At 42.6% G+C, this 14,506-nt stretch overlaps 1 protein-coding gene across 1 annotated transcript in view; it reads left to right on the forward strand.

Moving 5' to 3' along the window:
• Window positions 1-2,592: 2,592 nt before the first annotated feature.
• Window positions 2,593-14,506, forward strand: part of PDZK1 (PDZ domain containing 1) — a 55,606-nt gene continuing 43,692 nt past the window's right edge. The window contains exon 1 of the mRNA XM_006051123.4: window positions 2,593-2,728. The gene's annotated coding sequence lies outside the window, so the exon portion shown is untranslated. The remainder of the gene's footprint in view (window positions 2,729-14,506) is intronic.

The raw sequence follows: 14,506 nt of genomic DNA on the forward strand, positions 1-14,506 counted from the left end.
CTGGAGAATATTGAGCATGCTGGCTTCGTGGGCGTGAGGAACACTTCTCTTCCCAGGCTCTTGAGGGCAAAGAACATTTTGAGACATGGGGCTTCCCAGGGACCTCACTGGAAGCCTGTCCTTGCCTGACCGGTCCTGTTGACTGTCCCATCCCCGCTCCCAGGCCCCACGTCCCCAGTGGGCCTCTTTACTTCAGGACAGAAGTTCTTTCCTGCTCTCAGGCTGGGGGCTCTGGTGAAAGCTCTGTGAATGAGCTCTCAGCCCTCAACTTGCTCTTCATTTTTGTTGAAGCCCCATCCCCCTCTTCTGTCGTTGCTGGTGCCCTCATTACTAGTATATATGGTCTTTTAACACCAGAGATGAGTTCTTTAGTAGCAATCATGGGTCTTCCTACTTTTCTCTTCCTCCTCCACCCCAACTGTGAAATCTTTTCTTCTCTGTCTCCTCTACCTCCTTCTCTACCACTTTCTCTTTTTCCTTTTTTTTTTTTTGGCCTGTGTTAGAAATAGACTAAGGTGCTGAAAAGGCTGAGAAAAACCACTCTTTGTTTTCTTCACCTTGAGGGACAAAGATTTTTCACTTGGTAGCTCACTATAAGGATAAGACTGAAATTAGAATATCTTAATATCTTGTCGCTATAAGGACAGAATGTGCCCTCAAGTATAAAGTAAGGTGCCTAGTCTTTTCTTGAGAGAAGATTTGGCTTAGGAGTAGGACACCGAGGTCCTGATAAAGACATTGGGATCTGGGGTCAATCTCCTCTGGGAAGGCCCTTACCAGGTTATTCTTTCTTCTCCCTCAGCTCTGAAGGTGCCAAAAATTGACTCATGGGAGCATCCTGACCCAGACTAAGTGATGGCATTTTTATGTCTGTATTCTCTATGCTTTTACTTTTTACTTTCCAGATGGGCCTGTTAATCTATGTGGGGCTGCTTCTGCTGACTCCAAATATCCTGAGTCTGCCGTTTGACTCTCTAGACAACGCCTTCCTGTCCTGGGCTCATTCCTAAGCCACATTCCACAATCAGTCTAATTACTGGGTCTTGGCTCAGATGGTAAAGAAACCACCTTCAATGTGGGAGACCTGGGTTCCATCCCTGGGTTGGGAAGATCTCCTGGAGGAGGGCATGGCAACCCACGCCAGTATTCTTGCCTGGAGAATTCCATGGACAGAGGAGCCTGGTGGGCTATAGTCCATAGGATTGCAAAGAGTCCAACATGACTGAGCTACTAAGCACAGCACAGGACAGAGAACAGAGCTGCTTCAGGATGAAGGGGAAGATGGGCCAGGAGTGATGCAGGGAGGCGGGGAGAGCAAGGGAGATGAGGGGTGATGGCAGTCAAAATGGTCCTGTACGTAGAGGTGAGGGGGTGGGTGACTGACCTTATTTCTTCACTCATGATCCCCTCACCCATTTCTATTCTGTTCTATTCCTCCTTGGTTGTTGATGGCTGGGGAGACTGCGACGATTATTCCTAAACTCTAGATTGTGTACTTTGGTAGAAAAAGCATTGGTCTGAGAATGAGAAACTTTGGGCTCTAACCTCTGCAAGGCTGGGCCAGGCCCTGTGCCAGAGGAACCCAGCACAACAGGAAGTCCCCTGGCTCTGCAGCAAACTCTCCATGATTGCCAACCAGTGCTGGGCTACCCAGGAGCCCTAATTGGGTTGGGGGAAGTTTTTCATGACTAGAGTACCTCTCCACTTGTGTGGACAGGGAATTCCTGTTTTGTAGTACTCTGTGCCCCACCCCCAAATAGTAACAGGACTTCTGGAGTTTGAGGTCCTTTCAGTGGACAAGGAAACCATTGTCTGGGCTTTGTCAGGTGAGACATACATCAGGAACATCTTGTTATTCCATCGAAGTATTCAGCTTTCAGTATTCATAATGAGTCAATTCCAGGAGCCTGCGGTATAGAAACCCTTGTTGAGAAGGGGGGTCTTTCATCCCCTTTCCATGTCTCTCACCAGCATCCTGGTCACAAGGCCAGCCCACCACGGCCCACAGGACACCTGGCCCTGCTGACATAAACTCTTAAATTGGACCTGGTATCTGGTAACCCAGTATCCTTCTTTGTTGTCCATACAATAGTGGTCAAATTTATGACCTCCTTGTTCCCTAAAAAGGAGATTTGTCCATGCTTGTCTCTGTGGGGTACTTAGAAGGTTGGCTGTGAGGGCATTCAGCATTTCTCATCATCCAGCGATTATATAACAAAGATTGTTATGAATGTGAAAAGGAGTTAAACATAACAGGGCTGTAGATGCATAAAGGTGGGCCCCCTGAGCCCCAACAGCATAGATATGTATTCACACTGGTTACTGCAAAAACCTCAAAGTTCTGCAAAGACCTGAGGGCTAGAAACTGAATCATAGAGGGCTTCTTTCTCACAGTGAGTTGGCATCTGTGCATCTTGTAAATAGTTGCCTAAATCATTTTCCTAAGATGCCGCTTCTGATCCCTCCCCACTGAGCATCATTGTATGGTAGGCACTGGGGGCTGACGTGCCTGAGTGCCGGCCTCCTCTCAGGAGAACACGCTCTGCTGAGGCCCCACCCCTGAGCCAGACCGACTGACTGCACCAGGTGCTGCAAGTCACCCAGAAGTGAGAGGACACCCAGGAAGGAAAGCGGGACGAGAGGCCGACCCATGCACCAGATACTGCTGGGCACTTTCATGAAAGGTGACATTTGAATTGAGCATTTAAAGAAGAGAGAATTTCAAAAGGTAAGTGCTTTTTAGATAGAAGAACAACAGGAATGAACAAGGAGTGGGGACACTCAGGGCTTGTTTGGAAACCAGTGAAGTGGCTGAGGTGGCTAGAACATAGGTTGCTTGCTGGCTGGAGGGGCAGCCCCATTGCCCACAGTCTCCCAGATGTTTATCTTGTCAGCTTTCACGTGTCTGAGGTACCTGAGTCCAATCACACAATTTAACAGCTGATATATTGTTTCCAAGATATTACTATAAAGTGCTGCATGTTAAAAGAAAATCTGGTTAGTTGTTAAATCATACTTATATCTCACTTCTGTAGAACTGTGAGGTCTTAGAGATGGAAGGGACGAACACAGTCATCTAGTCCAGTCCCTGGCAGGGTGTAGAAGCTTCCTTGTCAGTGGTTCTCAAAATTGAGCGTGTATCAGAATCACCTGGACAGTTTGGTAAAATACACATGTCTGGGCCCAGCCACAGAGTTTCTGATTCAGTAGGGTTGCGGTGGGGTCCACGGATCTGGGCTCCTAATAAGTTCCCAGGTGCTGCTGTTGCTGTAATTCTTGACAACTAAGTTATTTAATACTTCTTGAATCCTCGGCTTCCATCTCTAGTTGTGTGTGGCTCATGACCACTCTCAGCACCCACCCACTATTCTTTGTGGAACCCTCCAGTTGTTTGAAAATTCTCCCTCCTGTTGCCTTCAGAACTGCCTTCCTTTTACTTCCACCCAACCATTGCTCCTAATTCTGCTGAGAGCACCACACAGAACGTGTCTGTGGATGGTGGTTGAGTCACAGGCCTAGGCTCATCTCCTTACTCTCCCACTAGGTATGTGACCTTGGGCAAGTCTCTCAGCTTTTCTGGATTTTCCTGATCTGTAGAATGGAAATAATATGTTTCTAAAACAGCTAAATAAGATGTTTAGATTGAATAAGAAAGTGTGTATAACATAATTAGCTTGTTTTTTGGGCACATAGTAAGTACTCAATAAATGTTGAGTCTTAGCATTCCCCGGATTGCCTTCTCCATGTGTGTGCTTAGTCTCTCAGTCGTGTCCGACTCTTTGCAACCTGATAGACTGTAGCCCACCAGGCTCCTCTGTCCATGGGATTCTCCAGGCAAGAATAGTGGAGTGGATTGCCATTTCTTTCTCCAGGGTATCTTCCCAACCCAGGGATTGAACCCAAGTCTCCCACATTGCAGGTGGATTCTTTACTGTCTGAGCCACCAGGGAAACCCTTCTCTATTGGGATCTCATCAAATCACTGAAGAAAGTTAATCATTTTAGCTAACATTTCTGCTTTCTGGGATAAATATCTTTAGTTTCTTCACCTATTCCTTATGGCACAGTGTCAATATTTCCTTCATTTTTGTTACTCTGCTCCAAACAGAGTCTGGTTTGTAAAGTTCCCTTGTCAAGTGTGCATGGGGCTCAGACCTGCCACTGGCCTCAGCATAGTTGGAGCCTAGTATACTCAGTGCCGCCAAAGATCACTTTAGCTTTTGTGGCTAACTTCCATGTTTCACTTGACCCCATCAGACTTTTAGGCAATGAAATGCCTGAGGCCACATCTGCACATAAGGAAAAATTTGTTTTTCTGTCACATTTCCCCTTGAAGCTCCCCTGGCTGCCTCCGCATGGGGCTCTTACTGTATGTGGGGTGTTGGCTGGGGACATCCCTCTGATCCTGGGTCCGGCCTGGGGCTTACGCTTGCTTTGTGACTGCTGTGAGAGCAACCTGGGCAACAGGCCACGTGAAGAAGCATGTCAGAGGCTGACAGAGAAAAGGGATCTACTTCTTTTCTCTGTTTTGGCCTCTGCCTCTCCTGCCTCCATGGGCCTGGTTGGAGACCCAGCGTCTCCCCTGGGGAAGGGTGAACTGACCCCTTTGGTACAGCCAATAGTTTTCTGGAAGGAAACCAAACTTCAGGGCCAGAGGGCATTTAGAGCAAAGCTGTGTAGGCATTTCAATCCCCACCCCCTGCCTCTGTCTCTACTGGCCTCTTGCCCAGAGTCCTTGGTAACATCATGAGGAGAGAGTCAGGGCTGTTTTTTATGGGGATGGTGTGGCAGCTTCACGGGTGTAGGTATTAGGGTGACAGGCAGGCTCTGGGAGCAATGCCTCTCACAGTTTCAATCCCAATTTCCAGTCTGTAGCGAATGGCTTACTGGGAATAATGACCTCAAGTTTTAAACTGAAGGCAGAAAAAAATCTGCCCAAGTCACTGGTGTCAAGAGAGAGTCTTACCTCTTCCTGGTCACAGAGGACACCAGTTCCTTTGCAGCCAGGCCTCCCTCCTGCAGAACTGCTGGCTTGGCAGCCTGAACACTGCCACCTGCTCCACATGCTGATCCATATGGCGATATACCAGGTTTTTTCAGGATACAGCAGCCTGGTGGCAGAAATGGCTGCAGTCACAGCTCTGTGTGTCTTCTGGGCTGGGGTGCCCCCTCACTGCCACCACAAAGCCACACTGTGCCATCTGAGCAAATAGGAAGACAGCTCCTTTCTGCAGTTCACTGCCTATTAGACAGCAGAGTCACACAGCATGTGGCTTTGAAGCTGCAGATCCCCATCTTTCCCTGCTTATGGCCTCTTGACAGCTGCTCCGCAAGTGGCAGGTGTGAGTTCCAGTCCTGAGCTCTGTTGTAGCTCTGCTTAGCTCTGTCTTTGGCCAAAGGAGTCGAGGAAACTAGCCTCCTGCATTTTGTGACATCTGCACTTCCTCAGCCTTCCTCCAGCACCTAGGAATCTCAGGCCTCCTGATGCCCAAGTCTTTGAATCAGGGACTTAACATTTTGTCCTCCAGAATATTTCCAGGCTGATCTAGGGGAAAGGAAAAAGATACTGTTTAGCAAGGGATCCATTGCTGAGGGTAGGATTTCAGCACTTGTGTAGCTGGGGGCATAGAGGCTGTATACCACCTTATGGCATATCAGTTGGGATCATCTTTAATCTGACTGGGGCTCCTGAGAAGAGGTACTTTCTTCAGTGGATAATGAAGGTGAGTATTGTATGTGTGTGTGTGTTTCTGGCATGTTAAAATTCTAAGCAATGGGGAAAAATAGCATGCACATGAATTAGTTGGTTCTCTTAACTAGAGTGTCAAGAAGTCCTGAGACCATCCTGAAGGAGGCAGTACTTTGAGGCAGGGGTGTCTTTTAAATCATGCCACAGACTTGGGTTCATTAATCTATTCCTTGTCTTGATTCTGTCTCACTGGCCTTTCACTCCTGAATGGGATGGTCCTCAGTCTCCCTGTGAGGGCTGGAGTCAGGCTGAGGCTGTGGCCTTGAAGTCTCTGGCACTTTCCTTGTTTACCTGTCCCTAAGCTTGTCCCTTTGGGGCCCCTGAGAAGCTGGAAACTTCCCAAGGACCATTGATCCTCCATTTCTGTGTCTTTCAGAAAGAGGTAAGGATAGACCATAATCGGTATTCCAAGAGTGCCCAGACTTTGATACATTCAGGAACGGAGGACATGGCCAGTTCTTGCTCTGTACCTGTTTTCCGCCCCCGCCCCCACCAGTGGAAAAGTACTGTGTATTCTGACCCCTCAGCTGGGAAAGGGAAGAGGGAGGGAATAACTACTAAAGTATCCTTTGTAGCCTACTTGCAAGTATTAATAAGTCACAGCTCTCTAGGGGTCCTCAGACCTGCCTTGACCTGCTACCTGGTTACTGAAAAAACACTAGAAAGTTTAACTCAGCAAACATGTGGAGCCACAGTGTGGGAACCAGCTGAGGACCATGACTTTGCCCTTCCTCCTGCCCATTGCCTGGTACTGCTGTAAAACATTTATCTCAATTCTGTATCTGGACCCTGGCCTAATAAATTCCTCCAAAGGTATGCAGACTAAACAGAATGCTTCTTCGGGTGTTGGATGAGGCCAGAGTAATCTAGGGAGTAACAGAGGAGATTGTCATAAACATTGACTCAGGGGCAGAAAACCGCTGGAGCTTAAAATATCAGGCTCCAGGTAAGTTAATGAGCTACTAAAAAGACAAGGATAATCAGATCTGAAGTTGGGGTAAAAATATGAACATATCAGGGATATATCTGAAATGTAAAGGGTGGAGGCTAGAATCTTGTACTAAACCAGGCAGATTGGTGTAGTAGAAGGACATTGGCCTTGGATTTATTTTTTATTGAACTATAGTTGATTTGTAATATTAGTTTCAGGTATACAACATAGTGATTCAATATGTGTATAGATTATATGCCGTTTAAAGTTATTGCAAAATAACGGCTATATTTCCCTGTGCTGTACAATATATTCTTATTGCTTACTTATTTTGTACATAGTACTTTTAAACTTTTAATCCCATATCCTATCTTGCCCCTCCCCCCTTTCCTCTCCCACCTGTAACCACTAGTTTGTTTCTACATCTGTGAGTCTGTTTCTGGTTTATTATATTTATTTATTTGTCTTGGTTTTTAGATTCCTCATATAAGTGATAACACACAATTTGTCTCTCTCTGTCTGACATATTCCACTAAGCATAATGCTCTCTAGGTCTATCTGCACCGTTGGAAATGACAGAATTTCATTCATTTTTATGACTAGTATTCCATTTTATATACCACATTTTCTTCATTTATTCATCTGTTGATGGATACTCAAGTTGATTCCATATCTTGGTTATTATAAACAATGCTGTTATGAACATCGGGGTACATGTATTTTTTTTCAAATTAATGTTTTCACTTTTTCCAAATGTTTGCCTAACAGGAGAATTACTGTATCATATAGTAGTTCTAGTTTTAGTTTTTTGAGGAACTGCTTATTGTTCTCCATAGTGTCTGCACCAGTTTACATTCCCACCAACAGCTGAAAGGTCTCCTTTCTCAACACCTTTTCCAGCATTTATTATTTGTAGAATTTCTGATGATAATCATTTTGACAGGTGTGAGGTGGGATTTCATTATTGTTTTGATTTACATTACTCTGATGATTACTGATGTTGAGTATGTTTTCATACACCTGTTGGTCATCCATATTTCCTCTTTTTTGAAAAATGTCTATTCAGGTCTTTTGCCCATTTTGGAATCAGGATGTTTATTTTGATATTGAGTTGTATGAGCTGTTTATCTGTTTTGGATATTAATCCCTTATCAGTCATATCATTTGCAAATACTTTCTCCCATTCAATAGATTATTTTTTCATTTTGTTGATGGTTTCCTTTACTGTGCAAAGCTTTTAAGCTTTATTAGGTCTCATTAAAAATTTTTTTTTCTTTTCTTTTACTTTAGGAGATAGATCAAAAAAAATTCCTACAATTTATGTCAAAGAGTATTCTGCCTATGTTATCTTCTACAAGTTTTATGGTTTCAGGCTTACAATTAGGTCTTTAATTCATTTTGAGTTTATTTTTATATAAGGTATGAGAAAATGTTATAATCTCATTCTTTTGCATGTAGCTCTCCAGTTTTCCTAGCACTGCTTATTGTGGACACTGTCTTTCCCTCATTGTATGTCCTAGGTTAATTGCCCTCGTGTGTGGATTTATTCCTGGGCTCTATGTTCTCTTCCAGTGTATGTCTTGTGCCAGTACCATACTGTTTTGATTACTGTAGCTTTGTAGTACAGTCTATAGTCTGAAGCTAGGGGTGATAATTTCAGCTTTGTTCTTTTTTCTCAAGATTGCTTTGGCAATTCAGGGTCCTTTGTGGTTCCATATAGATTTTAGGATTATTTGTTCTAGTTCTGTGAAAAAGGTCATGGGTGTTTTGATATGGATTGCATTAAATGTGTAGATTACTTTGGGTAGTATGGACATTTCAACAATATTAATTCTTCCAACGCAAGAGCATGAGATAACTTTCTATTTATTTGTATCATTAATTTTTTCATCAATGTTTTGTAGTTTCCAGTTATTTCACCTCCTTCATTAAGTTTACTCCTTGGCACTTTATTCTTTTTGATGAAATTTTGAACAAGATTGTTTTCTTATTTTCTCTTTCAGATAGTTCATTATTAGTGTATAGAAAAATAGCAAATTTCTATATATTTACCTTGTATCCTGCAACTTTACCGAATTCATTTATTAGTTCTAACAACTTTCTGTTGTTAGAAACTTTAGGGTTTTCTAGTGTCATTTGTTGTCATTGTTGTTCAGTCTCTCAGTCACGTACCACTCTTTGCAACCCCATGGACTGCAGCATGCCAGGTTTCCCTGTCCTTCACTGTCTCCTGGAGGTTGCTCAAACTTATGTCCATTGAGTTGATGATGCCATGCAAATGTCTCATCCTCTGTGACCCCCTTCTCCTCCTGCCCTCAATCTTTCCCAACATCAGGGTCTTTTCCACCGAGTTGGCTCTTCACATCAGGTAGCCAAAGTATTGTCAAAGTATTATCTAAGTGTAATGTCATCTGCAAATAGTGAATTCTACTTCTTCCCTTCTAATTTGGATGCCTTTTATTTCTTTTTCTTTTCTGATTGCTGTAGCTAGGACTTCCAATACTATGTTAAATAGAAGTGGTGAGAGTGAGCATCCTTGTCTTATTCTTTATCTTAGAGGAAAGGCTTTCAGCTTTTCACCATTCAGTATGCTGTTAGTTGTGGGTCTGTCATAAATGTCCTTTATTATGTTGAGATATATTCCCTCTATACCAACTTTGATGAGACTTTAAAATGAATGGATGTTGAATTTTGTCAAATGTTTTTTCTGTGTCAATTGAGATGATCATGTGATTTTTATCCTTCCTTTTGTTAATGTGTTTTATCACACTGATTGATTTGTAGATATTAAACCATCTTTGTATCCCTAAAATCACAAGTTTTTTTATCCATGGCTTTGCTCTGAACTTGGGGTTAATTGACTTGGTTAAGTCACTTCATCTCTTTGAGTCTTTTTGCATAGTAAAAAAATTGAATTGGTACAACTCAATAACAGAAAATCAAGCAATCTGATTAAAAAATGGGCAAAGGACTTGAATACACATTTCTCCAAAGAAGATATACAAAGGTTTAATAAGCACATTTCTATTCTTTCAGGAAATACAGATCAAAACCATAATAAGATGTCATTTCACACCCATTAGGATGACTGTTATTTAAAAAATACAGAAAATATCAAGTGTCAGTGAAGATACAGAGAAATTGGAAGCTTTGTGCATTGTTGATGATAATGCAAATAGAGCAGCTGCTGTGGAAACACAGTATGGCAGTTCCTCAAAAAATTAAACATAAAATTGCCATATAATCCAGCAAATACACTTCTGGGCATATACTCAAAAGCACTGAAAGCAGGAACTCGAACAGATGTCTGTACACTCATGTTCATAGCAGCATTATTCACAATAGCCAAAAGTAATCCACTCAACACTGAGTGAATACATAAAATATGGTGTATACACACAATGGAATATTATTCAGTCTTGAAAAGGAAAATTCTAATACATGCTAAACATGGATAAACCTTGAAGATATTTGCTAAGTGAAATAGGCCAGTCACAAAAAGACAAATACCATGTGATTCCACTTGTACAAGGTACCTAGAGCAGTCAAATTCATAAAGACAAAGAGTAGAATGGTGGTTGCCGGAGCCTCTGGGGATAAAAATGGACAGTTGTTTAATAGACATGTAGTTTCAGTTTGGAAAGATAAAGAGGTTCTGGAGATGGATGGTGGTGATTGTTGCACAACACTGTGAAAGTACATAATGCCTCTGACACTAAAAAAGGGTTAAAATGGTAACTTTTATGTTATGTATGCTTTTACCACAATAAAAACAATTGAGGTGGAGAGATCCAAGATTCTTGAAGTATGCCAATGCCAAGATAGAGATCCCTTCCAATTGTGGATACTGTGTTGCCACCTGAGCAGGCATCACCCCAAGTTCTGACTGCTGTTTGGACATTACATAACAGAATCCCTGGATGAAGACAAATGAACTACAACTGCACACAACAACATGGATGAATCTCACGAATATCATATTGAATGAAATAAGCCAGACCCGAAAGGAATACACCAGAGCAATTTATTGAAAAAAGACCTGCCTCTTCCTCTGTTTTTGTCATATTGCTTCTATTTGTATGGGTCTGCTTGGGGGCTTTTTAGTCTGTTCCAGTGTTACAGTTTACCCTGTGGCCATGTCATATTGTTGTAATTATTGTCTCTCTAGTATCTTGTTATCCAGGAGAACAGCTCCTTCCTTATTCTTATTTTTCAGAATCAGCTTGTCGAGTTTCACCAAAAAACAAACATGTGACCAAACAATCCCTGTGGGAAATTTGATTAGAAATACAATAATCTGTAGATCAGTTTGGAGAACTATCTTAGTGCTGAAGTTTCAATCAATGGATATGGTAAAATCTTCATTTGCTTAAGTTTATTTAGTTGCTCTCAATGATTTTTTAGAATATTTTAATTTGTGTTTTGGCTGTGCTGGGTCTTCATTACTGCCTGGGCTTTTCTCGTTTGCAGAGTGCAGGGCTAGTCTTTAGTTGTGGTGCACAGACTTCTTATTGCGGTGGCTTCTCTTGTTGCAGAGCACAGCTTCTAGAGGGTGTGGGCTTCAGCAGCTGTGGCATGTGGGCTCAGTTGTTGCAGTTCCTGGGCTCTAGAGGGTAGGCTCAACAACTGTGGCACCTGGGCTTAGTTGCTCTGCGCCATGTGGGATCTTCCTAGATCAGGGATCCAACCTATGTTTCCTACATAGGCAGGCAGATTCTTTACCACTGAGCCACCAGGGAAGCCCTCAGTGATGTTTTCTAGTTTTCTACAAGCATACCCAAATATTGATCCCCTCACCCTCTGGGGAGTCCGGGCAAAGCTTGGGACAGTTGGCCCTAGGCAGGTCACTCCAGCCTTAAAAAGCCTCATCTGTTTACTCTAGTGATGAGCTATGCAATTGTTACCAATTCCTCCATGTGACACGATAGGGAAAAAAATGGAAAGCATTGGGATGTCTTTTTACTTCTCTGTTCCTGACCACTTGCACAAAATGCTGTGTTGTGTGTGGGCAAAAATGCCATCCATGATGCCCCAAATGTTCTGAACTCTCGAACAGAGTTGCCCACTGTGTACTTCTAGCCCGTTTATTTCCATGAGCTTGCTTCTACAACATGTGCCCATAAATTAAGAGGTCTTGTTCTTGCAAAAACCACAATAATGTTATTTTCTATTGAGGATTCATCAGGTTCTGGGTGATCTACAAATGTCTTTTTAAGTCTCCAAGAAATACTCTAACGTTGTTAGTATCTGTTCTTCATAGAAGAAAAAACTGGAGTTTTTTTTTTTTTAATAAATTTTTAAGAATTGAAGTATAGTTAATTTACAATGTTGTTTTAGTTTCTGGTATACAGTGATTCAGTTATATATCTCTGTCTCTGTATAGTTATATATATATATATAATTTTCACATTCATTTTCCTTATAGATTATTATAAGATATTGATTATAATTCCCTGTGCTATACAGTAGGGCCTTGTTGTTAATTTTATATATAGTAGTGTACTCTGATGATGCTGTGAAAGTGCTGCACTCAATATGCCAGCAAATTTGGAAAACTCAGCAGTGGCCACAGGACTGGAAAAGGTCAGTTTTCGTTCCAGTCCCAAAGAAAGGCAATGCCAAAGAATGCTCAAACTACTGCACAATTGCACTCATCTCACACACTAGTAAAGTAATGCTCAAAATTCTCCAAGCCAGGCTTCAGCAATACGTGAACCGTGAACTTCCAGATGTTCAAGCTGGTTTTAGAAAAGGCAGAGGAACCAGAGATCAAATTGCCAACATCCGCTGGATCATGGAAAAAGCAAGAGAGTTCCAGAAAAACATCGATTTCTGCTTTATTGACTATGCCAAAGCCATTGACTGTGTGGATCACAATAAACTGTGGAAAATTCTGAAAGAGATGGGAATACCAGACCACCTGACCTGCCTCTTGAGAAACCTGTACACAGGTCAGGAAGCAACAGTTAGAACTGGACATGGAAACAGACTGGTTCCAAATAGGAAAAGGAGTACGTCAAGGCTGTATATTGTCATCCTGCTTATTTAACTGATATGCAGAGTACATCATGAGAAATGCTGGGCTGGAAGAAGCACAAGCTGGAATCAAGATTGCCGGGAGAAATATCAACAACCTCAGATATGCAGATGACACCACCCTTATGGCAGAAAGTGAAGAGGAACTAAAAAGCCTCTTGATGAAAGTGAAAGATGAGAGTGAAAAAGTTGGCTTAAAGCTCAACATTCAGAAAACCAAGATCATGGCATCTGGTCCAATCACTTCATGGGAAATAGATGGGGAAACAATGAAAACAGTGTCAGACTTTATTTTTTGGGGGCTCAAAAATCACTGTAGATGGTGACTGCAGCCATGAAATTAAAAGATGCTTACTCCTTGGAAGGAAAGTTATGACCAACCTAGATAGCATATTCAAAAGCAGAGACATTACTTTGCCAACAAAGGTCTATCTAGTCAAGGCTATCGTTTTTCCAGTGGTCATGTATGGATGTGAGAGTTGGACTGTGAAGAAGGCTGAGCACCGAAGAATTGATGCTTTTGAACTGTGGTGTTGGAGAAGACTCTTGAGAGTCCCTTGGACTGCAAGATCCAACCAGTCCATCCTAAAGGAGATCAGTCCTGGGTGTTCTTTGGAAGGACTGATGCTAAAGCTGAAACTCCAGTACTTTGGCCACCTCATGTGAAGAGTTGACTCATTGGAAAAGACTCTGATGCTGGGAGGGATTGAGGGCAGAGGAGAAGGGGACGACAGAGGATGAGATGGCTGGATGGCATCACTGACTCAATGGACATGAGTTTGGGTGAACTCTGGGAGTTGGTGATGGACAGGGAGGCCTGGCATGCTGCAATTCATGGGGTTGCATAGAGTCGGACACGACTGAGTGACTGAATTGAACTCCCAACCTCTTAATTTATCCTTCCCCCCTTTCCCTTTTGGTAACTATAAGTTTGTTTTCTATGTCTGTGGGTCTGTTTCTGTTTTTTAAATAATTTCATCTGCATCATTTTTTTTTTTAGATTTCATACACAAGTCATATATGATATTTGTCTTTGTCTGACTTACTTCACTTAGTATGATAATCTCTAGGTCCATCCTTGTTGCTGCACATGGCATTATTTCATTTTTACTTTATGACTGAGTAATATTCTATTGGATATATGGACTACATCTTTATCCATTCATCTTTTGATGGATATTTAGGTTTCTTTCATGTCTTGGCTATTTTAAGTATTGCTACTGTGAATACTGGGGTATATGTATCTTTGGGGGGGAAGAGGTGTATGTATATTTTTTAATTAGGGTTTTTTGTCTTTTCTGGGGAGAAGGCAATGGCACTCCACTCCAGTGCTTTTGCCTGGAAAATCCCACAGATGGAGGAGCCTGGTGGGCTGCAGTCCATGGGGTCGCAAAGAGTCAGGCACGACTGAGCAACTTCACTTTCACTTTTCACTTTCATGCATTGGAGGAGGAAATGGCAACCCACTCCAGTGTTCTTGCCTGGAGAATCCCAGGGACGGGGGAGCCTGGTGGGCTGCCGTCTATGGGGTCGCACAGAGTTGGACACGGCTGAAGCGACTTAGCAGCAGCAGCAGTCTTTTCTGGAGTCAGTGCCCAAGAGTGGGATTGCTGGATCATATGATAACTATATTTTCCGTTTCTTTCTGACAGCACTGAGTCCTTGTTGTTGCTTGTAAGTTTTCTCTAGTTGTGGCGAAAGGTAGCTACTTGTTGATTGTGGTGTGTGGGTTTCTCACTGTGGTGGCTTCTCTTGTTGCAGAGTATGGGCTTCAGTGGTTGTGGCACATGG

This window comes from Bubalus bubalis, chromosome 6 (assembly GCF_019923935.1).
Source record: "Bubalus bubalis isolate 160015118507 breed Murrah chromosome 6, NDDB_SH_1, whole genome shotgun sequence".
Taxonomy (NCBI): domain Eukaryota; kingdom Metazoa; phylum Chordata; class Mammalia; order Artiodactyla; family Bovidae; genus Bubalus; species Bubalus bubalis.